This window comes from Eubalaena glacialis, chromosome 16 (assembly GCF_028564815.1).
Source record: "Eubalaena glacialis isolate mEubGla1 chromosome 16, mEubGla1.1.hap2.+ XY, whole genome shotgun sequence".
NCBI classification, from domain to species: Eukaryota; Metazoa; Chordata; class Mammalia; order Artiodactyla; family Balaenidae; genus Eubalaena; species Eubalaena glacialis.
In genome coordinates, this window is record NC_083731.1 from 38425526 (window position 1) to 38452487 (window position 26962).

Here is a 26962-nt window from a genome sequence, read left to right on the forward strand (position 1 = left end):
TTCTTCGATTGATCCCTTGATCATTATGTAGTGTCTTTCTTTGACTCTTGTAATAATCTTTATTTTAAGGTCTATCTTGTCTGATATGAGAATTGCTACTCCAGCTTTCTTTTGATTTCCATTTGCATGGAATGTCTTTTTCCATCCCCTCACTTTCAGTCTGTATGTGTCCCTAGGTCTGAAGTGGGTCTCTTGTAGACAGCATATACGGGTCTTTTTTTTGTATCCATTCAGCCAGTAGGTGTCTTTTGGTTTGAGCATTTAATCCATTTACATTTAAGGTAATTATCGATATGTATGTTCCTATTATGATTTTCTTATTGTTTTGTGTTTGTTTCTGTAACTATTTTCCTTCTCTTGTGTTTCCTGCCTAAAGAATTTCCTTACCATTTGTTGTAAAGCTGGTTTGGTGGTGCTGAATTCTCTTAGGTTTTGCTTGTCTGTAAAAGTTTTAATTTCTCCATCGAATCTGAATGAGATTCTTGCTGGGTAGAGTAATCTTGGTTGTAGGTTTTTCCCTTTCATTACTTTAAATATGTCCTGTGACTCCCTTCTTGCTTGCAGAGTTTCTGCTGAAAGATCAACTGTTAAGCTTATGGGGATTCTCTTGTATGTTATTTGTTGCTTTCACCTTGTTGCTTTTAATATATTTTCTTTGTGTTTAATTTTTCATAGTGTGATTAATATGTGTCTTGAGGTGTTTCTCTTTGGTTTTATCCTGTATTGGATTCTCTGCACTTCCTGGACTTGATTATTTCCTTTCCCATATTAGGGAAGTTTTCAACTATAATCTCTTCAAACATTTTCTCAGTCCCTTTCTTTTTCTCTTCTTCTTCTGGGACCCCTATAATTCGTATGTTGGTGCATTTAATGTTGTCTCAGAGGTCTCTGAGACTGTCCTCAATTCTTTTCATTCTTTCTTCTTTATTCTGCTCTGTGGCAGTTATTTCCACTATTTTTTCTTCCAGGTCACTTATCTGTTCTTCTGCCTCAGTTATTCTGCTATTGATTCCTTCTAGAGTATTTTTAATTTCATTTATTGTGTTGTTCATCATTGTTTGTTTGCTCTTTAGTTCTTCTAGGTCCTTGTTAAACGTTTCTTGTATTTTCTCCATTCTATTTCCAAGATTTTGGATCATCTTTACTATCATTACTCTGAATTCTTTTTCATGTAGACTGCCTATTTCCTCTTCATTTGTTTGGTCTGGTGGGTTTTTACTTTGCCCCTTCATCTGCTGTGTATTTCTCTGTCTTCTTATTTCGATTAACTTTCTGTGTTTGGGGTCCCCTTTTCACAGGCTTCAGGTTTGTGGTTCCCATTGTTTTTTTGTGTTTTCCCACAGTGGCTTAGGTTGGTTTAGTGGGTTGTGTAGGTTTCCTGGTGGAGGGGACTTGTGCCTGTGTTCTGGTGGTTGAGGCTGGATCTTGTCTTTCTGATGGGTGGGACCGCGTCCGGTGGTGTGTTTTGAGGTGTCTGTGAACTTATTATTATTTTAGGCAGCCTCTCTGCTAATGGGTGGGATTGTGTTCCTGTCTTGCTAGCTGTTTGTCATGGGGTGTTCAGCACTGGAGCCTGCTGGACATTGAGTGGGGCTGAGTCTTAGCATTGAGATGGTGATCTTTGGGAGAGCTCTCTCCAATTGATATTACATGGAGCTGGAAGGTCTCTGGTGGTCCAGTGTCCTAAATTTGGCTCTCCCACCTCAGACGCTCAGGCCTGACACCCGGCCAGAGCACCAAGATCCTGTCAGTCACACAGCCAGGTATGTGGGGAGTGTCTTGCCTTTTGGGAAGTCTGAGGTCTTCTGCCAGCATTCAGTAGGTGTTCTGTAGGAGTTGTTCCACATGTAGATGTATTTGTGGGTAGGCAGGTGATCTCCACCTCTTACTCTTTTGCCATCTTGAAGGTCCTACTCAAGTTAGGGTTTTTTTAGATTCAGGAAGATTAATTTTAAAAGGACAGGTCCTGACAAGTTCAGAGAAGAATTCTGTGGAGACAATTTCAGAGAAAAAGGGAAGTTTGGTGAGATAATTACTATGAAATAACTGAGGGTACAGAGGAGGTTAGGTGTTCTATATTAGAGCTTGTTAATTTTAGTAAAGGAAAATTTAAAAGTCACCATCCATTTTTGCCCTGCTTCAGAATTTAAGAAAGCAGGGTAATATTAGGAAAATATTGTAAGCCTGTAGCTGGACATACTTGAGTTGAAATTTTATCTCTGTGATTTACTAACTGTATGGTTCTAGGTGAGTCTCTTAACAGCTATTTCCTTAACTCTAAATAATCATAGGTATATTTAAATTTTTTTGGCTGATAATGATAAATATAATGGACTAAATGTTTATGTCCCCTCAAAATTCATATATTGAGATCTTTCCTAATGTGATGGTATCTGGCGTTAAAGCCTTTGGCAGGTGATTAGATAATGAAGACAGTGTCCTCAAGAACGAGATTAGAGCCCTTATAATAGAGGCTCCAGAGAGTTGCTTTATCCCTTCCACCATGTAAAGAACTAGGAAGTTTGTCTTCACCAAAGTCTGAATTTGCCAGGGTCTTGATTTTCAACTTTCCAGCCTCCAGAACTGTGAAAAATAACTTTATTATTTATAAGCCACTCAGTGTATGGTAGTTTGTTATAATAGCCTAAACAGACTAAGACAAAGATTAGTACAAGAAGTGGGGTGCTACTATAACAAAAACCTAAAAATGTGGAAGGGCTGAGGAACTGGGTAATGGATAGAGACTGGAAGATTTTGGAGGTGCATGCTAACAAAAACCTACATTGCTATGAATGAACCATTAGGTGTAATTCTGGTGAGAGCTCAGTTGCAAAAGGAAAGATCTATAGAGATAGCCTTAATGTTAGAGAATATCTAAGTAATCCTGAACAAAATATTGGTAGGGATATGAATGGTAAAGGCCATTCCGATGAGGTCTCAGGTACAAATGATGAAAATGTTATTGGACAATGGAGGAAAGGCCATTCTTCTTATAAAGTGACAAAGAACTTGGATTGTCATGTTCTAGGCTTTTGTGGAAGGTAGAACTTATGAGCAATGAAACTGAATATTTAGTTGAAGAAATTTCTAAGCCAAATGTTTAAGGGGTGGCCTGCTTTCTCTGGATGGCTTATAATAAAATGAGAGGGGAGAAATTACTTGAAGATCAAATTGTTCATCAATAAGGAAGCAGAAATTAAAGTTTTGGAAAATCCTCAGCCTATTCATACTGTAAAAAATGAGGGTGTGACCAAACAACCATTTGATAAAGAGATTAGTCAGTCATCTCAACTGAAGCCACCAGCTATTGTTCAAGACAATTTCTATTGGTTATAAGCTACTCAGTCTAGTGTAGTTTGTTATAGCAGCTTGAACAGACTAAGGCAGTAATATAGCTCTTGTATGACATATAGCACTCATTCAAAATATGGTTTCCCACTTGTCATTACTTTTACTATATAGCAGTAATTACATTCAAGCATTGAATTGCTTTTCATCACATATCATGATATATATTGTTTTCATCACATATCATGATATATATTATGATATCATGACACAGTTCTCAGAATATTTTGAAACCAGGTTTTTTGGAGTAAGATACTGAAATCAATAAATCACCATGCAACCCCTAGTCTAAATATCAAGAGAAGCCACACTGATAAAAAGCAGTTAAGCATCTGGTAAACCACAATATGTATTCCAATGGTATAGTCAGCCCTGGAAGTTTAGGTCCTGAGGACTTTGTTTCAAATGAGTCACTGCTTTGAGCAGATGAACATTATATGGCACAATTTTTCTGGGTTAATAGACTTTGTTGGTTTACCTATGCCATGTCTAATTTAGTATCTGTCTGCAGTAGTAGTAACTGGACAAATGGGTTTATGATTAGCATTAATTTTTGGTCTATGGGGCTGCAAGTGATCCAGTCTGATTAGTATAAAATATGTACCTGTAAATAACATAATTCATGACACCTCTGTTTCTTAAAACTTTTAGAACCACAAAACTCTGAAAACTGATTAGATATGTAGCAATTTAATCTAGCCTACTTTTGGCACCTGAAGTAAAAATGTTGTGCCTTTGGGATATATATGAATCTCTTTAGACCATATCCAGTGGACTATTATACTTGATGATGCTAGCTTGTTATGCTACTTGAAGTAAGTGAAAATGAGAGGATAAAAAACTCTGTAGCTTTCCAGTCAATAAGACCCAGATATTATGATACATTAGGATGTGGAAATTTAAGCCAAAAAAGGGAAGGAAAAAGGGAAGTTTTCCATTGGCTTTTATATGTAAATATCTGTTGGTGTTTTAGGAGGTTTTTCGGCTGATTTCAGCATAAAAGACATAGGTAATTATTCTGAAGTGTTTCATATTTACAGAATATTTCTGTGGACAAGGAATTAATTTCAGTAGACCAAAATTAACATGTTTATCTGGAATATTTTCTTAAAAAAAAGAAACCCAAAGTATCTAATCTTAGGGTTTTATTTTATACCTAACAGATATAATCCAATGTATAGCCTCATAAAATGCATAAAATATTAGTCAGTACCTAGATATACATGAAATGGAAGCAGACTTTAGTTTCAATCTCCCACATTTCCCATTCTCTCAGCATCCCCAGATGGACTGCTTTCTTAATTTGCCGGGTACCTTCCTGGTCTCTCCTTTCTCTCATTTGTAGATCCTAATTTATTCATCCTATGAAATAAGTTGAAAAGTCTCTCAAATATTTTCTTTGCTTTTCAACAGATTTTTTTAAAAAATGGATCTAACAGTGATTTTTAAAGCATTATGCACTGTGTTTCTGTCAGTCTGTATGGTTAGGTATGTGGATATGTTTAAAGATATTAGTGGAACTCTTTTCTTGCACTCTTAAAATTTGCCATCTGTATTTAAAATTAAATAAACTGAATTCTTTTTTATTTTGCATGAATTGCTTGCCAGGATACTATCTTCCTATAGAGATGAGAATTACAATGAGACTAAATTGGAGAAATAATATAAATTAAGCTAAATATAAAATACAACAAAAGGGAAAAAATTAACATATTTGTCTGTAAAATGTCTACATACTGGAAAAAAAGCTTTATTTTTCTGTCAAATTATTAGGATTATTGCTTTACTTTTTCACATACCTCTCACATGTATACATATTCTCAGTTGCAATTAAATCCATTTTCTTATTTTATTAGTCAATGTAAAGTTTCTTCACTATTGAAATCATCATAATGTCAAACCAAACATTTCTAATAAAGTTCCTTTAGAGTGACTAGACTAGAAGGGTAGCAATCTGCTCCTTACCTTCGAAATGATGCTTTTCTCAAACACCAGCCATCTGAGACTGACTTCTCATACCTCTCTGCTCAAACGCCTTATCTTCGAATATCATTTGAAAAAAGTTGTGACTTTTTTTTCTTCTTGTCCCATCTATACATCACATCATGATAACAGACTAAACCATTTATAGATTATCATGTCCAGGCCTTTGGCTTGGCAACAATTTAGCAGTTTAGCATATAAAATAATCTAACTTCAAGAACTGGATTTTGAAGGAAGGACAAGAGGAAAAAGAAAGGCAATATTAATTATTTTGTTTGACCCAACTAAGCTTTTTGGAAATATTAATATAATTTACCAAATAATTTCCACTTATTATCTATCACCATCAATATCATCCTCCTCCTCCTCCTCTTCATCATCTTTCCTTTCTCCATATAGTTCTTGAGAAATTACCATTTTTAACAAGTTCTTTTTCATTTAACCTTACAATGGCACTGTAAAAATGACCGACTTACACAGAGCAACAAAGCCCCAAGGAAGTTAAAACAAAAACAAAACTGTGCAAGATAATATAACTAGTAACTATGTTGTGTTTCAAGATCATGATTTCTAATTTTAAGTAGAGAGTATTTTTCTCACTGTTAGCTTTTTAATATCTATATTTATTATTATTATCCTAAATATATGTACAAAGTTTCTGGAGCAGAACAGATTATTATTATCTACTTACAGCAAATAAGAACTGTGTGATTCCTCTGTGCCCCATTTTTTACCACTGCAGTGGTACAATGAAAACCAGATGTCATCCTACAAATACAGGGTCTGTACTGTAGGTGAGGGACCAAGCACAAAAATCTGGACTTTATATAGGAAAGTCTCCCATTCCCTTCAGAGAGAGTCTTTTGAGAAATGTAAGAAGAAGGATGCTGGGCCCTCACTCTTTGGAGTGCAAGTAAACCTCTTCAGGGGAGATATAAGACTACTGTTTCCAACTTTACAAGCCATGGAATGTCTCCTTCTCCCGGGTAGCATCCTCCTTTGAAATACAGACACATTTCTGAAGAAGTAAATCTCTCTATAATTCTTACTGGATAGTGAGTTATAAATTAACTTCTAACGTGTGTTTTCTAGGCTATGAAAATTCATCTAGTATTATTTCTTGTTAGTAATAATGTGATTTATTGCCACTGGGATTAGTTTTTACATTTATTAGATTTTCGATGTTACACAAGCTCAGATTTCATGGTTTTACTTTATGTGGCATAAGTGACTGAGGTAGGCATCTTCTCTTTTAAGTGTAAACCTTTTAGTCTGTGTGCATAAAAACAAACAGAACAGCAATAATAAAACAGAGTTACTGATAACATTTTAAACAATCACAGAATAAATCATCCAAAAGTAATGTTGAAAGCATTTCAGAATGCTTGTCTGTTTTTTAAAATTTGTGTATCTTCATATATAATCTGGTGAATGCATTTTATTATGATACTTTATTATTTTTAAAAATAATTTTTGGATTTCCATAAAATATTTCTTGATTCCAAAGTGAATAATTCCAGAACATCTATCGTCATTATATCATGGAGAATTATGTTCAGAAAGACATGTTTAAAAGAAGTCTCCATGGAATTTATTTAAAAATCCTGCAGAAAAATTTGTATTTTACTAAAGCCAAAACTCTACTAAAAATTGTTCATTATATTATTTCTTTAATTCATGTTTTACATAATAATATGTCATTCACCTGTTATGTGGTTTCACCTCTATGGGTGAGGAAAAAAACCTACTGCTTTATGTTGACTCAGGATTTCCTTTAGACTATATTTCTTATCTAAATGGTCAAGATCTCATTTCTGCAAAGGTGGAATCCACTATTATTTTATCTCCAAAATACTACCAATTTTAAAATATCTTTCTTAGCAAATACTCAATACAAACAATTTCATTTAATCTAATTCCTTTTCAAATGAAGTTGGAAAGTAGTAATTTATTCATGTTAATTGAGAATGAGGTATTGTCTTTTCAGCAGCAAAATGAATTATTAGCAAAATTCAGACTCTAGCTAAGGCTCTGATGGCCTGGGGCAGGTTGATTGCCCTAAGCAGAGCTATATATGTGATGACTCTTTTGACCATTTAACTTGAAAATTTAGAAGCAGTAGAGCTTAAATGTCTCTCTCATTTAAATTCTAAGATCTCATTACTTATAAAAGTGTCTCATCTAAATGTGTAGCTGTTCCATTTTCTACAGGCAAAATTTTGTCAGTGAAAAAGAATATAACATTGCTGATAACTATTCCAAAGCCACCTCTACTGCCTTCTGTTTAAAAATATTTCAGTAAGTCCACTTTGGGTCAGTCGAGTTTTGCAATGAAACAGGGTGGATTAATTTCCTTGACTTCATGTAAGAGTGCCAAACCTGTGAGAAGTTGATTGAAGAGCGAACATTTATAATGGGAGGAATCAGAAGGACAAGAGGTGTCAGGAGAAGAGGCTACTTCTGACAGTAGGACAGATTTATTCGATATCAGTGAGCATGTTCCACTCAACATGAACTGCAAATAAGCAGGGGAAAGGACAGTGGCTAGCAGTCTAATTAGGAGTCAAAGTCACACGGAAGAGCAAGGATTGGCCCAAGGATGCATGACATGGCAGGAAACAAAATTTAGACAGGGCACAGTAGGTAGGACTGGAGAATCCTCTAAATTAATTAAGAAATAGAAATAGGTTATGTAACAATTCAGCTTAAGATATTAAGAAAAAATATTTTAAATGCAAGACAAAGAATATTTAAAAGGCAAGATATAATTATGAAAGGATGAGGCAATAAAAACATTTCAGTGGCAGAACGGCAGACTGGCTGACTGCCACATGAATTTGGCTGCACATAAGTGCATTCAGATTGACCCTCACAGTGGTAAAAAAGAAAAAAAAAAAAGTAAATAGTTGCCAACTTTTAAAAGCTTGAGATGTCACATGGAAAAAAAATTACACTCTTCAATGGATCCACGTTTCATTCAGAAACATACAAAATTACTTACAATTCTGTATAGGAACCTAGAATTGCCCACACTGTAGCCTTACCTCTCTGACTTCACTGCCTATTTCTCTCCCTTTGCCGTAGCCACATTGGCTTCCTTGCCCTTCTTTCAACATACCATCTTGTACAATAACAGCCTCTTGTCCCCAGATACCAGCATGATTGTTACCTCTTTTCCTACAAGTTAAAATCACACTGACTGCTCTCTTTAAAATTTCAACCCCACACATTATTCTCCATCTCCTCTACTGTTTCTTATTATTTCTCCAGAGCAGTTATCATATGTTAAGAGATTATATAATTCACTCATTTAGTATGTATATTGCTGGTACTTTCCCCTGTAGACTGTGAGTTCTATGAGGGTAAGACTTCTTGTCTGGACTATTACTTAATCCTAAATGTCTAAGACTATTCTTTAGCTCTCTATATGTTTCTAAAGTTTTGGAAGATCCTATAACACTGGAACTATACTACCTCATAAAAAATTTGTCTGAATCCCAGGAGCACATGCATCTTTTATATGAAACATTCATTCTTATGTTTAATATAGTCTCCAATATTCCCTTTTGTGTCCCTGACAATAAAGCTTGGAGTCATCATTTATCACCAACCTCGCGCTGCTCTCTTTTATTTTCTTTTTCAAACAATAAAGTTAAGAAGAAATTGAAGTATGTTTTGTATCAATATATGGAAATATTTGTAAGAAAACACAGAAGACATATTACTTTAGGGAAGTAAAATATATCTCTCTTTATTCAGCTTTAATATGCACTTGAATCACCATTATTAAACAAATACAGCATGCTTCACTTATTACATTATTTACTAACCCTGTGGGAATTTGAATCTGAGGTCTCTGAATATAAGATAAATAAATGGAATACCAGAAATTTCAACTTGAGTGTAGATCGAGACCTAATAATAATAATAATAATAATACCCATAAATGTTGTATTAAGAAGTTTACAGTTGTCAGGGAGCAAGCAATTTTCCTTTACCCTTCTAGGTGATTCTGGGTGGCCTAAAAATTAAATTGATATGAGACAGGTTAACAGGAAAAATCAAACAAAAATTTAATTACATGGGAGAGACCCAGGAGAACTGAGTAACTCTCCAAAATAGCTGAAGCCCTCACCTTAAATACCATCTTCAGCTAAAAACAAGAGGATGTTGAGGGTACTGGTTTGGGACTTCAAAGGGGAGGAAGCCAATTTACACGGAGACGGAAAAACAAATGTTTGGTAAACAAACGTTTGCTGTCCAGAGACAATGAGACACAAAAAGGAATTTTAACAGACTTTGCTAGGTTCCTCCCTGTCTACACACTTAGTTCATACTATAGTTATCTATGCTGACAGCAGTTCTTTTCCTGGAACAGGTCCTCTATGTACATTCTTTTAGGCAGTTAGAGGGAAGATCAAAGTTTCTTCCCAAGTCATTTGGGTTTTTATTGTTTTCTGCTCAAAATAATCCTTATACCAAGAATACATTTTGGGGTGGCAAGTTTATTCCCCCACACAATTAATGTTGGATTAAACTCCAATTAGAAAGTCAACACAAGTTTGTTTTAATAATTTCTATTCCAATTTATTTTTTATCGAAGCTTTTATTTTTAGAGTTTACTTATTAGTGAACAATGTTCTTTTTAAATTTAAGGGAAGAAAAATTTGCTCTATACTTTGGTATCTTTAGAGCTGAAAAAAAAATCTCATTTCCTCTCATATAAGGCAAGTTCTCACTCTGCCTGAAGTACATTTCTAAGACCAATCTTGCCCCAGAAATTTCTTCATTTTCCCCATTTTGTCAACAGATGTTGTGGCATTTCTTTAACCAAAAGTTGTGTCTTGTGTTTCAAAATTGCTTGATCATGATTGAAACTAAGGTGAAAGAAACACTAGACATTGTATATGCCAAACAAGTGATAACTCTTGTGTGTCTATAAGGCATTCAGAGAAAAATGGCACCAATATATTAATAATTAAACAATAGATCCACTATTGAATTTTAGACTTGTTAACATATATTTTCTTGAAGATATAACTAGCCTAATATTAACTTGGATTGCCTTGCTTTAATAAATTGCCATGGAATGGGAAGGAAGGCTAGCATAGGTATCTGGAGATTGTATAAAATAGATTTTAGCCTTAGCATTGGCACTGATCTGTTGCGCAGCTGTGCTACTTTTGGCAGCTCAACTCAGCTATCTGGGTTGCAGTGATTTCATCTCTGAGTAGTTAAATTAGATATGTGAGCTTGGGCAAATTAAATTGTATCTCTGTGCCTCAATTTCTTCATCTATGGAAATGGTAATAAGTAGCTTCACTCTCCTCATAAATTTGTTATGGGATTCAATGAATGAATAAATATAGTAACACTTAGAGCATGCCTAGCCTAGAGTAACTAAGTGTAAGTGTTTGGGTCCTAATCATATGTAAAATGTTAAGCAACTAAATGTTGGTATAACTTCTTAAATGTGTAAAAATTTCTGGTAGGAGAAATTATTTTTAAATATTAGAATTCACTAAAAATATTTGGAATTGGGTTGTGGTCATAAATGCTACCTTCAAATTAACCAATAAAGTCAATATTGTAAGAATACTTATCTTTAGTCAGGAGATAGAGGATTTAGGAACACAATTTAAGGTAGGAGTCTTATGTTCATTGATGTACTTAGACACCTCTGGGTGTCCAGAGGTCCTCTTGCAGAGGACAGTGTCCTCTTGTAGATCCATAGTGCAAATATTATGTAGATTAGCATTATTAAATCATTGAATTTTAGAAGAGGGAGCATCCTCAGCAATATTTACTTCAATAAATTCACATTTAAAAATTTTAGATAAGCAAACTGATGCCAAGAGAATTAAATAAAAAAGCCACCATGGTTAAATGGAAGGCCACTAGAATGAGAAGATCTTAGTTCTAGTCCTTGTTTCATGACTTATTAGCCATGGGCTTCTAGGCAAGCCATATAGTTCTGTGTGTTTGACTTCTCTACTGTTAAATGATGATAATCATGCCAAGCTACCTAAATCAGTCATAAGCCTGGGAGAAAACAGATGGCACCTTCAATGGGTAATTAAAGATACTTTAATAAAGGGATTATTTTCAAAGACTTGAGTCGAGCTAAGGAAACCACTGGGGGTAAGTGAAATGCCAATGGATTTGTATCAGTACTATGACTAGATTTCTAGTTTCATAGGTGTTTCCTGTGAGTACAGGAAACAAAGAAAATTTACTTTTAATATTCCCTTTGCCATATTTTTTCCACTGTGTATCTTTTCCCTTTGTTCTATAACTACTTTAGTAGAAGTGTGGGCTTATATTTATTAACTAATTCATCAAAAATACCAACTGCTATTTGACAAGGGAGCCAAGAATATTTAATGGGGAAAGACAATAAATCGTCTTGGGAAAACCAGATAGCCACATGAAAAGAATGAAATTTTACCCCTATCTTATACCATTCCCCAAATTAACTCAAAATAAACTAAAGAATTAAACGTAAGAGCTGAAACCATGAAACTCTTAGATGAAAACATAGGGAAAATTTTTCTTGACATTGGTCTAGTCAACAATTTTTTTGGATATGACAACAAAAGCACAAAATAAAAATACCCAACATCACTGATCATCAGGGAAATGCAAATCCAAGCCACAATGAGATATCGCCTCACACTTGTTAGAGTGTCTATTATCAGAAAGACAACAAATAACAAGAGTTGGCAAGGATAGGGAGAAAAGAGAACATATGTACACTATTGATGGGAATGTACATTTGTTCAGCCACCATGTAAAACAGTATAAAGAGTCCTCAAAAATTTAAAAATAGAGCTACCATATGATCCAGCAATTCCACTTCTGGATATATATTCAAAGGAAAAAAAGTCACTCTCTCAAAGAGATATATGTACCCCCATGTTCACTGCAGCTTTGCTCAGAATAGCCAGGACATGGAAAAATCCTAAAAGTCCATCAATGAATGAATGGAAAGAAAATGTGGTGTAAATAAATAAATATACCTATATATATCAAATTATATATATATTGTTATATTTACATATATTATTAGATTATATTATTTAGCCATCCATAAAAAAAGTAGGAAATCCTGCTATTTGTGACAGCATGGATAAATCTTGAGGCATTAGACTAAGTGAAATAATTCAGACAGAGAAAGACAAATATGGTATTATCTCACTTATATGTGGAATCTAAAAACAATTAAACTCATAGAAACAAAGAGTAGAATGGTGGTTGCCAGGGTCTGAGGGATGAGAGAAATGGGGAAATGGTCAAAGGGTACAAACTTCTAGTAATAAGATGAATTAGTTCTGGGTATCTAATGTATAGCTTGGTGACTATAGTTAATAATATTTATTATATACTTGGAAGTTTTTAAGAGAATACATCTGAAATCCCATCAAAAGAAAAAAAAGACAGGTAATTATGTGAGGTGATGGATGCAATAACTAACCTTATTGTGGTAATCATTTCACATTTCTGAAAATATAAATTCAGATCACCTTATTGTACACCTAAACTTAAACAATGTTATATGTTAATTAATTATATCTCGAAGATGTTGGTAAAAATATACTATGATATTGTGCCACCATTGTGAGCAGGAATTAGGGAAGAGACAGGCATAATAGAAAAGTGTAGGATACAAAAAATAATAGAGATATTTCTGGATTTCTAGTCAAATAATTTGAATAGAAAAAATCTCCCAATTATTTATAAATTATTTATATCTGTTACAGGAAAGCAAATGTAAACCCAGCCAAACTCTCCAGGAGCTATCTCTAATTTTTAGATCTTAAGAAATGTTACTGACCAGCTTGCCCAGTCCTTTCATTTTACAAACAGGGAATCATGTATACAGAGAAGCAAATAAAATTTTCTAAAACACAGCTAGAACCAGGCTCAATGTTCTTCTCAGTATAATATGCAGCCTCTTTATTTAGGATAGATGCTATAATGTTCTCCATAGCATAAAAAAGTGTTTAGTTTTTAAAACAGTGTTTGAAATCTCTTTTTCATTGAACTGGAAAAGAGAAAAAGATTAAATTAAGTTTATTTTAGACCTGCTGGGTTATTTGACTAAAGCAAACAAATAGCAAAATTATATATATATTTTTTAATTTCGTAACTATGCTATTTTCCCCAAAGGCAAAATTTTCCTCAGGTAAATGTAGTAAGGAAATTTTGTAACTCTATGCATCTATCCCCAGAATGGGATTACCTCCCTCTACTGCTTCATGGTTAATGCTCAGAAGAAAAGGATTGGGAAATTTATATAGACCTATTTTAAAAATTCAGGAGTCTACCTGTTCATTCTGGGACATACTGCTTCTTTCCTTTCCTTACCTACAATACCTACAATCCAGGTGTCAGGCTGGACAGAAGAGGTCCCAGAGCATTCAAATTTAATTTTTGATTCAGTCATCTAGATTATTTTGTTTGATTAAAAGAGTCCTAGATCACAAGAATAATGACTACTTAGTCAAGCACACTGCTTGCCAAGTCCCTCTACAATGGGCCAAAGTGAGATCATCATGGAACTCTGCAATTTAAAAAAAAATTTCCTTGTCCTTGAACTGACTTTTCCAGATGAAAGGTCTTCATATGAGTAAGAAATACATGGAAAAAGGGTGAGATTATACCTATTAGAATGAGACCTCTGACTTTTATGGCAAACACCTCTCTGAGGTGTTTTAGACCCAAGAAAGTCTAAAGGAGGAACATTAATGATCTATCTCTTTACAATTCACCCCAAAGTCTTCCTCAAAATAGAAAAGCACTATGGAGCATGTGTCCCAAACCTTACAGCACATTGTTTAACTGACTGCTGGGTTTTCCATCCCCTGACAGATTTCACTGACCATGATCTGATCACCATCTTGATCTTACTGAGATGTCAGAAACAGCAGGGCTTCCACACAACACATACGTCAGCATTTCCTGATGTTTTTCCTGTGCTGATTCCACAGCCATAACAGAGTCAGACCATGGGTGGATGAGTCCCATTTATCTAGAGGCATAGACAAACAGGACTGTTGGACTGACTGAGGGTTCCTGGAAGGCTATAGGTTCGTGGCCTGCATATGCGCAGTTCACTCCCCCGTTTTGGTTTCAGAAAGTCCTTCCAGGTTCCCAGCATCTGAGACAGAGAGGGTTCTGTGCAGACTTCTTCAGGGGACACCGCAGCACCATGACTCTGACTGTGGAAAGTTGAGGAACCCATGAGTGGTAGGATTGCGTGATGGGTAGTGTGAGACAAACTACTTACTTACAAGTCCAGGAGAAGAGGCCTTCAGCATCGGGGGACCGAGGCATTTCTCATCCCAGGACTCACCTGCTGGACCCTGCAGATAGAGATTCCACAAGATCAGCCTTCCTCTGGGAGGTGTGGTTGTGACTACAGTGCCTCTGGCCTGATTCAACCTTCTAAATGTGGATTAATGCCTTGGGGAAGGTGGAAAGATCAGTACAGAAATTTAACAAGAAAGTCACATGGCTTTTTAAGGTGGGCTCTGATGCATTATGGGATTTGTTCAGCTGATTTTGTCCAGGACATTGAGGGGATGCTTGAGGTCAGTACTCAAGTTGGCCTCATCCTGCTACTTGGGGACCTGTTGACAGTAGCCTTAATTAAATGTTAAGTGAGACAATTGAGTAGATATGGTCCCAGTCTCTGTAGGATAGATTAATCAGAATGGTTGACCAAGCATCATGCTCATGAGACAATGCTCCACATGTCTATCATATTTCATGTTTATTCATTCTTGTGAGCAAGACTTTAACTAGTTACCTCCTTTTTTTTAGACCATCTTTTCAAAAATGTTTGCATAGTGCACAGCCTTGGAAGATACAGTGTCTCCCTTCAGAGGAAAATACAAGCATGCTTACTCTCTAGTCTGATGATGATGATATGCTTCTTTAGAGAAGAGGGTAAGCATGCTTACTACCCATTAAAAGAGCCAGGTTCCCTAAGCTCAATATTCCTTTCCTGTAACACAGTCCAGTACATGGGCTGGCATCCATCTGTGCCCATCCCTTTGCCCCTTCAGGACTAGGGGGCAAGGTGAACTCATGTAAATATGCTTGTGTTGCTTTCTGTGCCATGAATAAGAAAGTCCTTGGTCTCAGACCAGGAGTCTCATATCTTAAGCCAACATCCATGAAAATGTCACAGACTATGACATTAGTGTGCATGCAGGGTAAATTCTCAGGCCTTTCACAATTCTTGACACCCTGGGGCCATTTATAGACTACACATTTATCTTGAGAAATAACATGATTAAATCATGTCTTTACTGAATATATAAATATATTTTATGCTAAGAATCTCTTAAAACTCTGTGTGTATATGTGTGTGCGTGTGCATAAATATAAAAAGAATGGTAGCATTGTCAGGCTGTGAGTTCAAAAGTTACAGAATGCTTTCAAAATTCTAGGTCCATCAATCAGCAATAACAAAAAAAGCATTCATCACCCTTATATGGTGACATAATATTTAGTCACTTTGTTAAGACTGAATGTTAATAATAATCTTTAACCTTTCCCCAGGAAACTTTATTTAATATTAGAAGATTTCTCAAGTTAAAACAACCTGGTGGAAATTCCCAAGAGAGGGATAACGTTGGTATTTATACAGTTCTATTAAAATGAAGGTCAGGTTTTAAGCCAGCCAAAGATTCATTAGGAACAGGCTGCTTGAGCCTGGAAACCTTTGCTGCCTCGAACCCATTATGGAACTGATTAGTATCAGGAATGTAATGAGTCTCATTACCCCCATCTGCAGTATATCCTCCTCCTTCACCTCCCCACAGTCCACATATTTTGTTTCATAGAAATTGTCATTTTTCTTGGTTGACTGCCAATTTGCTACAGTAATGAAATTGTTCCAAATTAAATGCTGCTACCAGGACAGGATGCCCATATAAAAGATAGTGACTATAGATTCTCTCTGGTAGTTGGACAGCAGAGCTCCTAACAAAGGCATGTATTTCTAGGATTTAGCGATTAAATCATCTCAGATGTAGCAAGGGTGAAAGACAGTTTTATCCCTTTAGATGCCTTGGAAAGGGAAATTTAGAGGCGGGGAATGTTTTGTTGTCAAGCTTTCATTTTTCCTAAATCATTATTCCCTGGAAAAACATGAAACATCAACATATACAAAAGTCTTCCTGTACTTTTAAGATTAAAAATGAAAGATGACTATTGTACTGTATATATTTTCATGATATCCTGTCCATCATCCAATCCAAAGAAAACACTTTACTGTGTTATAATTTATTTACTTATTGCTTTGCTGTCCTTGACAGAAATTGTCTTGAAAACAAACAGTATATATTTTTTTTCTCTTTTATTTCAAGTCCAGTTAGAAACTTGAGGGATGGTTTTTAAATGAATGAAGTCTTGATTTTAGAGAGCTATAACTTGTTTTATCCTTAGTGATTGCACTGACATTGTACAGTTTCTGTCCAGGAGGCCAGATTGGACAGAGAAGGATGCTGTAGGACAAAATGAAGGTGGAGTCTCAATAGCCATGTTGAGCTGGAAACAATGTTCCCCAGAAGGTTTGCTGTGGATACACAAAGCCATAATCAGAGGGAAAGACTGACAACAACAGCAACAAAAAAAAGACAAAAGCAAACCAACAAGCAAACAAAAACAAGCAACAAAAAAAACCATAGTCTTTTCTATTCCCACTCCAACCAGAAAGTTAAAACCAAGAGCCACAAGAATCAAAATTTAAACTGAAGGACTGAAGCAATATATTCAATCATATTTGATATGAAGAGAATGGAGGTGATACAAAACAGTTAATATTTGCTTGTTGACCACTCAAGATTAGAATATTAATAAATGCAGAAATACCTCTGCCTTTTAGAGAAAGCTTCAGAGGAGTCTGATTTGGAGTGGGCAAAATTAGCCCACTCAGCCCGTGCCTATCACTGAGCTTAGCCAAAGACCTAGCATTGTAACAATTAGTTTCTCCCAGCTCACTCAGCAGGCAGGATTCAGCAGACCCTTTGTTCTTAACAAAAAAAACTAGCCTTGAGGGGAACTTTAACTAAGACCATGAGGCAAAAATTAATAAAGTATATTCAATTTATTGTTAAACTTCCATAGCCAATTTTCAAAAAAAACTTTAATTATACTGAACTAAAATGTTTAAGGATTTGAATGAAACTATAATTCATAATTATTAGTCTACATCACAATTCCCTGATTCCTAAAATTCTGTCATATGCACAAATCATGGGATTCAGTGACTAAAATACCTTGTTAGGTTAGAATTAGGAAATAAGATGGCTCTTAACACATGCTAATTTTTCTAATAATGAAATTTCATATTTTTAAAAAGTTAAAACCTACTACTTTAGTTTTACAAGGACTTAAAAACTATAATTGTTTTTATATTTTCAATATCTGTAAGTTATTCATCTACGTATTTCCTAAACCTTATTTTGCAATATACTATAATATACATATGTTCTTATTTCTTTTATGTTCCAGTTTTATTATTCTTAGATTGTTTTTTGGGACTGCGTTTGTTCTTTGCTGCTCTGTGTGGGCTTTCTCTAGTTGTGGCGAGTGGGGCTGCTCTTCATTGTGGTGCGTGGGCTTCTCGTTGTGGTGACTTTTGTTGCAGAGCACAGGCTCTAGGCACGTGGGCTTCAGTAATTGCAGCACGCAGGCCTGAGAGCACACATGCTTCAGTAGTTGTTGCACGTGGGTTCAGTAGTTGTGGTACACAGGCTCAGTAGTTATAGCTCTCAGGCTCTAGAGTGCAGGCTCAGTAGCTGTGGTGCATGAGCTTAGTTGCTCCACAGCATGAGAGATCTTCCCAGGCCAGGGATCGAACCCATGTCCCCTGCATCGGCAGGCGGATTCTAAACCACTGTGCCACCAGGGAAGTCTTGATGGCTTTTGTTTAAAGACCAAATCTTGGGATGAAAAGATTTAGATGAATTAGGAGTCTTGGTAGTTTTAGACCAAAAGTATCAAAATGTACAAGCAGTATTCTCAAATTTCCAGTTACATAAATTATTTTCTCTTGCCTTCCCAGAAATATTTAGGATGGAATATTTAAGATTACTGAATGACATATTCTATGAGGACTGGAGTATGTAAACAAAGTTTTTACTTTAAAACTTAAATAAAAAATGAAGAATATGAGGCAAAACAAGGTAAAAAAATATCAAGAGTTAAAAGAGAGTTGTTTTCAGTAGTTAAACATGGTTTGTTTATTATTTAAAAGAAAGACATTAGTCACATTATAAACAAGTATGACTAGGAACAAAAAATTCCTTCTGAAATTTCAATTATACACATTAAACCTTTTCACTGTTAACACCTATATCTCATGCTCATATTTTCCATTCTTTTGCCTCTCTATGGTTCAGTGCACCTATTGACCTATTTTCCAGTTTACTTGTTCTTATTAGTTTTCATTTTAAATGAATCTGCTGTTAAATACATCCATTGAGTTTTAAGTATTTCTCAGTTCTAGAATGTACATTCATAATTCCCTGATTCCTAAAATTCTGTCATATGCACAAATCATGGGATTCAGTGACTAAAATACCTTGTTAGGTTAGAATTAGGAAATAAGATGGCTCTTAACACATGCTAATTTTTCTAATAATAAAATTTCATATTTTTGAAAAGCTAAAACCTACTATTTGGTTGTGTAGCATTGATTCCAGCTCACTGAAGAAAGTCTCAAACCAGTCATTATTTCCTTGAAGACAGTAAACAGTCATCTTAAAATCAATAAATCTAGGCATAGTTTGAAACCTAAGACAAGGTTTTCAATCTCCAAAGCAGATATATGTTTGCTCTCTGGCAGGCATCTAAGGGCTGTTACAATACTGAATCAACTTAATGCTCAAATTAAATCACAAATTAAAGAGGTTTAAACCTCAGACTCAGTTTCTGCACAGCTGGTTCATTTCCAGTTCACCCTCGTGTCCGGGGTATAACTTTTCAGGGTTAAAATTACAATTGCGTGAATGTGCATGTATGAGCGTATGGAGAATGGAGGTTATTAGGCCTCTCTTTGACGATCTCCTCCTAACACAGGTTAATGTTGAAAGCTCTGCCCAGCATCTCTGCTTCTCTGCTGTCTCTTAGGGTATTTGCAGATGTGTATGGTGCAAAAATGTCCCCCAAATCAGAGCTCATATCTCTGGGCTTCCATCTTCTGGATCCTGCCTAATATTTCTTCATTGCCCTGTGAGGTGAAGTTTTCCAGAGTTGTCAAAGGGATTTTTAATTACTGGTCTACTCAAAGATTTCCTCAGAATTACCTACTTTGATACTAGCAGAAGTCCTGAATTAGATTTTAAAGCTAACTCCAAAAGAATAAATTGAAGAATTGTAAAGCTTATTATTTACAATTACAATAGCATTCTCTTTGGGATATCATAAATGTTTAGATAAAACTGGACCAAGAACTATATGACTATATGTAGTAATTCTCACTTGTGGCATAAGTGTTCAAGATTTCACAGGGCCCACAAGGAAGGTAGCTTGGGGTAAGATGAATGGATAAGGTTCCCTTGATTCAATAAAAATAGCACTTCCTTCACATGTTCATACACATAAAAGTACCTTTGAAGAAAGGGTTCTTCTGCCGAAAAATATAAAAATCAGTGATGTTTGCAGAGATGTTAAGAATTTCTAAGATGCATAATGACAGGAAATATTTATTTTATTATTGTTGTTCTAATATCTACCATGGTAACTGGCATGTTATAGGTTCTCAATCAATATTCATTGAGTCAGTGAATGGATTACTCAGGAAATTTGCAATTATATTGTAGTATCCACAGATCAATTTTTTAATCTTTATTGGAGTATAATTGCTTTACAATGGTGTGTTAGTTTCTGCTTTATAACAAAGTGAATCAGTTATAAATATACATATGTTCCCATATCTCTTCCCTCTTGCGTCTCCCTCCCTCCCACCCTCCCTATCCCACCCCTCTAGGTGGTCACAAAGCACCGAGCTGATCTCCCTGTGTTATGCAACTGCTTCCAACTAGCTATCTATTTTACATTTGGTAGTGTATATATGTCCATGACACTCTCTCACCCTGTCACATCTTACCCCTCCCCCTCCCCATATCCTCAAGTCCATTCTCTAGTAGGTCTGTGTCTTTATTCCCGTCTTGCCACTAGGTTCTTCATGATCTTTTTTTTTTTCCCCTTAGATTCCATATATATGTGTTAGCATGCTGTATTTGTTTTTCTCTTTCTGACTTACTTCACTCTGTATGACAGACTCTAACTCCATCCACCTCACTACAAATACCTCCATTTCATTTCTTTTTATGGCTGAGTAATATTCCATTGTATATATGTGCCACATCTTCTTTATCCATTCATCTGATGATGGACACCTAGGTTGCTTCCATGTCCTGGCTATTGTAAACAGAGCTGCAATGAATATTTTGGTACATGACTCTTTTTGAATTATGGTTTTCTCAGGGTATATGCCCAGTAGTCGGATTGCTGGGTCGTATGGTAGTTCTACTTTTAGTTTTTAAGGAACCTCCATACTGCTCTCCATAGTGGCTGTATCAATTTACATTCCCACCAACAGTGCAAGAGTGTTCCCTTTTCTCCACACCCTCTCCAGCATTTATTGTTTCTAGATTTTTTGATGATGGCTATTCTGACCAGTGTGAGATGATATCTCATTGTAGTTTTGATTTGCATTTCTCTAATGATTAATGATGTTGAGCATTCTTTCATGTGTCTGTTGGCAATCTGTATATCTTCTTTGGAGAAATGTCTATTTAGGTCTTCTGCCCATTTTTGGATTGGGTTGTTTGTTTTTTATTTATTGAGCTGCATGAGCTGCTTGTAAATCTTGGAGATTAATCCTTTGTCAGTTGCTTCATTTGCAAATATTTCCTCCCATTCTGAGGGTTGTCTTTTGGTCTTGTTTATGGTTTCTTTTGCTGTGCAAAAGCTTTTAAGTTTCATTAGGTCCCATTTGTTTATTTGTGTTTTTATTTCCATTCCACTAGGAGTTGGGTCAAAAAGGATCTTGCTGTGATTTATGTCATAGAGTGTTCTGCCTATGTTTTCCTCTAAGAGTTTGATAGTGTCTGGCCTTACATTTAGGTCTTTAATCCATTTTGAGTTTATTTTTGTGTATGGTGTCAGGGAGTGTTCTAATTTCATACTTTTACATGTACCTGTCCAGTTTTCCCAGCACCATTTGTTGAAGAGGCTGTCTTTTCTCCACTGTATATGTTTGCCTCCTTTATCAAAGATAAGGTGACCATATGTGCATGGGTTTATGTCTGGGCTTTCTATCCTGTTCCATTGATCTATGTTTCTGTTTTTGTGCAAGTACCAAACTGTCTTGATTACTGTAGCTTTGTAATATAGTCTGAAGTCAGGGAGCCTGATTCCTCCAGCTCCATATTTTGTTCTCAAGATTGCTTTGGCTATTCGGGGTCTTTTATGTTTCCATACAAATTGTGAAATTTTGTGTTCTAGTTCTGTGAAAAATGGCAGTGGTAGTTTGACAGGGATTGCATTGAATCTGTAGATTGTTTTGGGTAGTAGAGTCATTTTTACAATGTTGATTCTTCCAATCCAATAACATGGTATATCTCTCCATCTATTTGTATCATCCTTAATTTCTTTCATCAGTGTCTTATAGTTCTCTGCTTACAGGTCTTTTGTCTCCTTAGGTAGGTTTATTCCTAGATATTTTATTCTTTTTGTTGCAATGGTAAACGGGAGTGTTTTCTTAATTTCACTTTCAGATTTTTCATCATTAGTGTATAAGAATGCAAGAGATTTCTGTGCATTAATTTTGTATCCTGCTACTTTACCAAATTCATTGATTAGCTCTAGTACTTTTCTGGTAGCATCCTTAGGATTCTCTTTGTATAGTATCATGTCATCTGCAAACAGTGACAGCTTTACTTCTTCTTTTCCAATTTGGATTCCTTTTATTTCTTTTTCTTCTCTGATAGCTGTGGCTAACACTTCCATAACTATGTTGAATAATAGTGGTGAGAGTGGGCAACCTTGTCTTGTTCCTGATCTTAGTGGAAATGGTTTCAGTTTTTCACCATTGAGGACAATGTTGGCTGTGGGTTTGCCATATATGGCCTTTATTATGTTGAGGAAAGTTCCCTCTATGCCTCCTTTCTGCAGGGCTTTTATCATAAATGGGTGTTGAATTTTGTTGAAAGCTTTCTCTGCATCTATTGAGATGATCATATGGTTTTTCTCCTTTAATTTGTTAATATGATGTATCACGTTGATTGATTTGCATACATTGAAGAATCCTTGCATTCCTGGAATAAACCCCACTTGATCATGGTGTATGATCCTTTTAATGTGCTGTTGGTTTCTGTTTGTTAGTATTATGTTGAGGATTTTTGCATCTATGTTCATCAGTGATATTGGCCTGTAGTTTTCTTTCTTTGTGACATCTTTGTCTGGTTTTGGTATCAGGGTGATGGTGGCCTCGTAGAGTGAGTTTGGGAGTGTTCCTTCCTCTGCAATATTTGGAAGAGTTTCAGAAGGATAGGTGTTAGCTCTTCTCTAAATGTTTGATAGAATTCGCCTGTGAAGCCATCTGGTCCTGGTCTTTTGTTTGTTGGAAGATTTTTAATCACAGTTTCAATTTCAGTGCTTGTGATTGGTCTGTTCATATTTTCTATTTCTTCCTGGTTCAGTCTCGGCAGGTTGTGCATTTCTAAGAATCTGTCCATTTCTTCCAGGTTGTCCATTTTATTGGCATAGAGTTGCTTGCAGTAATCTCTCATGATCGTTTGTATTTCTGCAGTGTCAGTGGTTACTTCTCCTTTTTCATTTCTAATTCTACTGATTTGAGTCTTCTCCCTTTTTCTCTTGATGAGTCTGGCTAATGGTTCATCAATTTTGTTTATCTTCTCAAAGAACCAGCTTTTAGTTTTATTGATCCTTGCTATTGTCTCCTTCATTTCTTTTTCATTTATTTCATATCTGATCTTTATGATTTCTTTCCTTCTGCTAGCTTTGGGGTATTTTGTTCTTCTTTCTCTAATTGCTTTAGGTGCAAGGTTAGGTTGTTTATTCCAGATGTTTCCTGTTTCTTGAGGTAGGATTGTATTGCTATAAACTTCCCTCTTAGAACTGCTTTTGCTGCATCCCATAGGTTTTGGGTCATCATGTCTCCATTGTCCTTTGTTTCTAGGTATTTTTTGATTCCCCCTTTGATTTCTTCAGTGATCACTTCGTTATTAAGTAGTGTATTGTGTAGCCTCCATGTGTTTGTATTTTTTACAGATCTTTTCCTGTAATTGATATCTAGTCTCATAGCGTTGTGGTCGGAAAAGATACTTGATATGATTTCAATTTTCTTAAATTTACCAAGGCTTGATTTGTGATCCAAGATATTATCTATCCTGGAGAACGTTACTTGAGCACTTGAGAAAAATGTGTATTCTGTTATTTTGGGTGGAATGTCCTATAAATATGAATTAAGTCCATCTTGTTTAATGTATCATTTAAAGCTTGTGTTTCATTATTTATTTTCATTTTGGATGATCTGTCCATTGGTGAAAGTGGGGTTTTAAAGTCCCCTACTATGATTGTGTTATTGTCAATTTCCCCTTTTATGACTGTTAGTATTTGCCTTATGTATTGAGGTGCTCCTATGTTCAGTGCATAAATATTTACAATTGTTATACCTTCCTCTTGGATCGATCCCTTGATCATTATATAGTGTCCTTCTTTGTCTCTTGTAATAGTCTTTATTTTAAAGTCTATTTTGTCTGATATGAGAATTGCCACTCCTGCTTTCTTTTGATTTCCATTTGCATGGAATATCTTTTTCCATCCCCTCACTTTCAGTCTGTATGTGTCTCTAGGTCTGAAGTGGGTCTCTTGTAGACAGCATATATACGGGTCTTGTTTTTGTATCCATTCAGCCAGTCTGTGTCTTTTGGTGGGAGCATTTAATCCATTTACATTTAAGGTAATTATCGATATGTGTGCTCCTATTCCCACTTTCTTAAATGTTTTGGGTTTGTTATTGTAGGTGTTTTCCTTCTCTTGTGTTTCTTGCCTAGAGAAGTTCCTTTAGCATTTGTTGTAAAGCTGGTTTGGTGGTGCTGAACTCTCTCAGCTTTTGCTTGTCTGTAAAGGTTTTAATTTCTCCATCAAATCTAGAGAATTTTTAATTTCATATATTGTGTTGTTCATCACTGTTTGTTTGCTCTTTAGTTCTTCTAGGTCCTTGTTAACGTTTCTTGTATTTTCTCCATTCTATTTCCAAGATTTTGGATCATCTTTACTATCATTATTCTGAATTCTTTTTCAGGTAGACTGCCTACTTCCTCTTCATTTGTTAGGTCTGGTGGGTTTTTGCCTTGCTCCTTCATCTGCTGTGTGTTTCTCTGTCTTCTCATTTTGCTTAACTTACTGTGTTTGGAGTCTCCTTTTTGCAGTCTGCAGGTTCGTAGTTCCCATTGTTTTTAGTGTCTGTCCCCAGTGACTAAGGTTGGTTCAGTGGGTTGTTTAGGCTTCCTGGTGGAGGGGACTAGTGCCTGTGTTCTGGTGGATGAGGCTGGATCTTGTCTTTCTTGTGGGCAGGTCCACGTCTGGTGGTGTGTTTTAGGGTGTCTGTGGCCTTATTATGATTTTAGGCAGCCTCTCTGCTAATGGATGGGGCTGTGTTCCTGTCTTGCTAGTTGTTTGCCATAGGGTGTCTAGCACTGGAGCTTGCTGGTCGTTGAGTGAAGCTGGGTCTTGGTGTTGAGATGGAGATCTCTGGGAGACTTTCGTCATTTGGTATTACATGGAGCTGGGAGGTCTCTTGTGGACCAGTGTCCTGAAGTTGGCTCTCCCACCTCAGAGGCACAGCCCTGATGCCTGGCTGGAGCACCAAGAGCCTTCCATCCACATGGCTCAGAATAAAAGGGAGAAAAAATAGAAAGAAAGAAAGAAAGAAAGAAAGAGGATATAATAAAATAAAATAAAACTATTATAATAAAAAATAAGAAAAAATTATTAAAAAATATTTATTAAGAAAAAATCTTTTTTAAATTTTTTAAAATAAATTTATTAATTTTTTATAAAAAAATAAGAAAAAAATTATTAAGAAAAAATTTTATTAAGAAAAAAGTATCTTTAATTCTTTTAAAACAAAAAATATGAAAAAACTTCTTAAGAAAAATTTTTTTTAATTTTTAAAAATAGAAAAATAAGGAAAAATTTATTAAGAAAACATTTATTAAGAAAAAAAATTTTTTAAGTTAAAAAAAAAAAAAAAAAAAAAACGGACGGACCGAACCCTAGGACAAATGGTGAAAGCAAAGCTATACAGACAAATCTCACCCAGAAGCATACACATATACACTCACAAAAAAAGGAAAAGGGGAAAAATTAATATACCCTGCTCCCAAAGTCCACCTCCTGAATTTGGGATGATTCGTTGTCTATTCAGGTATTCAACAGATGCAGGTACATCAAGTTGTTTGTGGAGCTTTAATCCGCTGCTTCTGAGGCTGCTGGGAGAGATTTCCCTTTGTCTTCTTTGTTCGTACAGCTCCCCCCCGGGGTTCAGCTTTGGATTTGGACCCGCCTCTGCATGTAGGTCGCCTGGGGGCATCTGTTCTTCGCTCACACAGGATGGGGTTAAAGGAGCAGCTGCTTCGGGGGCTCTGGCTCACTCAGGTGGGGGGGAGGGAAGGGTACGGATGCGGGGCGAGCCTGCGGCGGCAGAGGCCGGCGTGACGTTGCAACAGCCTAAGGCGCCGTGTGTTCTCCCGGGGATGTTGTCCCTGGATCACAGGAGCCTGGCAGTGGCGGGCTGCACAGGCTCCCGGGAGGGGTGGTGTGGAGAGTGACCCGTGCTTGCACACAGGCTTCTTGGTGGTGGCAGCAGCAGCCTTAGCGTCTCATGCCCGTCTCTGGGGTCCGCGCTGATAGCCGCGGCTCGCGCCCATCTCTGGAGCTCGTTTAGGCGGCGCTCTGAATCCCCTCTCCTTGCGCATCGCGAAACAAAGAGGCCAGAAAAAGTCTCTTGCCTCTTCGGCAGCTGCAGACTATTTCTCGGACTCCCTCCCGGCTAACTGTGGTGCGCTAACCCCTTCAGGCTGTGTTCACACAGCCAACCCCAGTCCTCTCCCTGAGATCCAATCGAAGCCCGAGCCTCAGCTCCCAGCCCCCGCCCACCCTGGCGGGTGAGCAGACAAGCCTCTCGGGCTGGTGAGTGCTGGTCAGCGCCGCTCCTCCGTGCGGGAATCTCTCCGCTTTGCCCTCCGCACCCCTGTGGCTGCGCTCTCCTCCGTGGCTCCGAAGCTTCCCCCCTCTGCCACCCGCAGTCTCCGCCCGCGAAGGGGCTTCCTAGTGTGTGGAAACCTTTTCTCCTTCACGGCTCCCTCCCACTGGTGCAGGTCCTGTCCCTATTCTTTTGTCTCTGTTATTTCTTTTTTCTTTTGCCCTACCCAGGTACGTGGGGAGTTTCTTGCCTTTTGGGAGGTCTGACGTCTTCTGCCAGCATTCAGTGGGTGTTCTGTAGGAGCAGTTCCATGTGTAGATGTATTTCTTTTCTTTTTTTTTTTCACACACACACACTGTATTTTATTTTTATAAGAGA

At 36.5% G+C, this 26962-nt stretch overlaps 1 pseudogene; it reads right to left on the reverse strand.

The window, feature by feature from the left end:
- Positions 1-7645: 7645 nt before the first annotated feature.
- Positions 7646-26962, reverse strand: part of LOC133076352 (uncharacterized) — a 109548-nt pseudogene continuing 90231 nt past the window's right edge.